Source organism: Salvelinus sp. IW2-2015, linkage group LG20 (genome assembly GCF_002910315.2).
Source record: "Salvelinus sp. IW2-2015 linkage group LG20, ASM291031v2, whole genome shotgun sequence".
Classification (NCBI taxonomy): Eukaryota; Metazoa; Chordata; class Actinopteri; order Salmoniformes; family Salmonidae; genus Salvelinus; species Salvelinus sp. IW2-2015.
In genome coordinates, this window is record NC_036860.1 from 66151652 (window position 1) to 66155492 (window position 3841).

Genomic DNA, 3841 nt, shown 5'->3' on the forward strand with positions numbered 1-3841 from the left:
GTGACCAGATGCACAGTCGGGTTAATCTAAGGCATAGAGGGTGTGACCAGGCGCCCTGGGATGGAGGTGTGACCAGGCGCACTAGGGATGGAGGTGTGACCAGGCGCACTAGGGATTGGAGAGCGTGTTTGACCCGTCACTAGGGATGGAGGTGTGACCAGGCGTACTTAGGGATGGAGGTGTGACAGGACTAGGGATGGAGGTGTGACCAGTACTAGGGATGGAGGTGTGACCAATGGCGTCACATAGTAGATGTAGACCCAAGGGTTGGTTGACCAGGTACTAGGGAATGGAGCTGGTGACCCAGTACTAAGGATGGAGGTGTGGACCGTACTAAAGGTGACAGACTAGGGATGGAGGTGTGACCAGGTACTAGGGATGGAGGTGTGACCAGGTATAAGGAATGGAGGCGTGGTGACCGGTACTAAGGGATGGAGGTGTGACCAGCATGTACTAGGATGGCATGGTGACCCAGGTACTAAAGGGATGGATGTGACCAGACACTAGGATGGGAGTGGACAGGACTAAGGATGGAGGCAGGCAGCGTGACGACACTAGGACTAGATGTGACCAGCATAGGAGAGGTGTGACCAGGTACAAGGATGGAGGTGTGACCAGGGTACTAGATGGAGGAATTAGTGTGACCAGGTACTAGGGATGGAGGGTGTGACCATACTAGGTATATAAGCAATTGCGGGTCAGTGCAGATGAGATGTAGTCATTGTTTGTGTGTGTCTATAAAATCCATCCCTAGTGCGCCTGGTCACACCTCCATCCCTAGTGCTTGGCATTATTGTTTGTCACTTGTCCTTAAATTCTATTAGTTGTTTTTTCTCGGTCACCCTGTCTTGAAATATGCAGACAGATTAAAAATACGTTTACATTGTAATACTTCTGACAGCCAACTTTCTAGCTCCGCCCACAACCTCTGGACTTCATAGCATTCCCAGAAAGCATGGATTATTGAGTCATTATTAGTTTTACACTTAAGACATTACTGCCGTTGTGCTGTAGAATTTGTMAATTTTGTTTCTTGTATAATAAATTATATACATTAGTTTATACTGGAATAAGCTTACATTTTTGTTAAACCTCTTAAGGATCGGACCCTTTTTTAAATGTTTTGCCTAAAATGACATACCCAAATCTAACTGCCTGTAGCTCAGGACCTGAAGCAAGGATATGCATATTCTTGATACCATTTGAAATGAAACACTTTGAMGTTTGTGGAAATGTTAAATTAATGAAAGAGAATATAACACATTAGATCTGGTRAAAGATAATACAAAGATAAAAACTTGCTTTTGTTTTTTGTTCCATCTTTTGAAATGCAAGAGAAAGTTCACAATGTATTATTGCAGGTTAAGCACCATTTCGATTTTGGCCACTAGATGGGAGCAGTGTGCGCACAGTTTTAGACTGATCCAATGAACCATTTAATATCTGTTCAAAATGTTGTCAAGTCTGCCCAAATGTGCCTAATTGGTTTATTGATACATTTTGAAGTTCATAATTGTACACTTTCCTCAAACAATAGCATGGTATTCTTTCACTGTAATAGCTACTGTAAATTGGACAGTGCAGTTAGATTAACAAGAGTTTAAGCTTTCTGCCAATATCAGATATGTCTATGTCCTGGGAAATGTTCTTGTTACTTACAACCTCATGCTAATCCCATTAGCCTACGTTAGCTCAACCGTCCCGCGGGGGGRSACACCGATCCTGTAATTTCRTTAGTTATGCTCCAACTTTCCCTCCATCTTGTGCCAACATCAGTTCTTTTTAAGTCTTGGATCCAATAGTTTATATATTTTTTTGAAGAAATTGTCAGTTGGATAGGCTCTCTACAAGGTTTTGTATATATTCTCTGTCATATTAACATCCTTTTCTGCTTCAGTGTAGCCTTTTTAGAAGATCATGAATACAATTACACGGACAAAGGGGACCTGATCCTAGATCAGMATGAATACGGGCCCAGAATGTGTTGCTCTGAGAAGTCCAATATGTTAAATGGAGGACTGCTCTTTTCAGTGCTGAACTTCAGACTCTATGGCCTCAGTGTTGTGTGTTTGATGGGGCTTTCCCCTCCAGGACACAATAGTTATTTGTTCTCACTGGCAGCCAGGACTGACTTGGTTATAAAGAGACTATTTATTGCCTCTGCAGTTACTCCTAAATTATTATGTCATAATTTTGTAGTCTTATTTTCTTTTCACATAAGAAATGCTGGGAATGTGATTTCTTTTCCATCTAAAATATCTTGCATTCTTGAGGCCTGTAGACTACAGTGTCCTCTGTCTCCTTGACGATGATACTGAAATCTTCCTCTAATGTTACCTGCCATAGATGACTAATATTAAAAGGCAGTTAAAGTAAGGCCTGATCCAGTTGCTCTGTATCTCCCTGGGAATGTTTTGTACAGCTTGATGGCTGTCGTGGGGGAATGTCTGCCTGCCTGTATGCCTGCCTGTCTGTCTGCCTGTGTTCAGTCTTCTGTCAACAGAAAGAGAAGGACGGTTGCTTGTAGTGCTGACTTTGCTCTCTGTGTTGTCTTGGGACAGTCTCTCTGTTGCAGGGATACGGAGAGAGCAATGGCAGCCTCAAGCCTGTCTCTTCCCTCATAAATCTGAGGAGGGAGTATGGCCACTCTAAATGTTCCCCGAGAGAGTCTCGTTGCTCTGACTCAAAGGATTATAGATTGTGGTTCTTTTGTCTTTTGAGTTGTCTTTCACATGCAGCTGATGGTCATAACGATTGTGTGGTAGTCCTGAAGCTGCCAGGTTGTGGATTAGGGGAACTTCTGATTCCATGCAGCCAGAGAGAGAATGGACAAAGCCTGTGATATGGTTTGAGAGGCATATGTACAGTAACTATAGTGGCTGCTTTGTTCTGGTGGCTGGTTGGCTATGACAGCAGCAGCTGAGCCACGTAGTCTCCCTCCCCTGTGTGTCTGACACACACACACACACACACACACACACACACACACACAATGATAGCAGCCTGACATCTTATGGTGCGTCAGAAAGAGAAGGGGGGGGGGGGAGAAATAAACAATGTCCCAGATTGTGAGAAGGGGATGCTGAGAGGGGGGGGATTGTTTCCAAGCACACAAACACCAAGGGCCCAGGGAGAGCCTGACTGGTGGCCCCCTTGGAGCTAAGAAGGGGCAGGCGGCATGGCGTAAAGCATTACTGTTGAATCATTGTCAAACCCAGTGTACAGTATAGTGTCATCATATCTGACATTTTCCAATCAACAACACACACAGAGGGAGGTTTTATAACCAGCAGCAGCATTTGCCCTCATTTGCAGTCCTGTTGTACACTGGGCCTTTCAGCGCCAGAGCAGAGGCAGGAGCTTCATTTAAAAGCTTGGCTTGTTTTCCACTGTGGACCGTGACGGAAGACAGCTGCTTATTATCTGTAGTGACTGAGGCTGTGGATCCGTAACCTCCCCGTTCCGCCCCTCTGGTTCCCTTTCCCCACACAGCTGAAGATCTGAGTCACGTTCTGTGTTTCTTTACCTCTACTTTACACATTGTTGTAGTCACACTCCCTTCACATTTCTCACTGTCAATTGTTAAATGATAATTCTTCAGGTTTCACCAACCATTTGATCTCAATCAGTTGTATATGTGTTTAGATCTGTTTTTGTAATATGAGTCTTTAAATGGCCGGTCTCCAAATATAAACACACAGAGAGCAGTTTGACAACTACTGTCAGCATGCAGGCTACCACTGTGTACATGTATTGTCATGCAGGCTAACCCTGTGTACGTGCGTTGTCAGGCAGGCTAACCCTGAGTACGTGCGTTGTCAGGCAGGCTAACCCTGAGGAC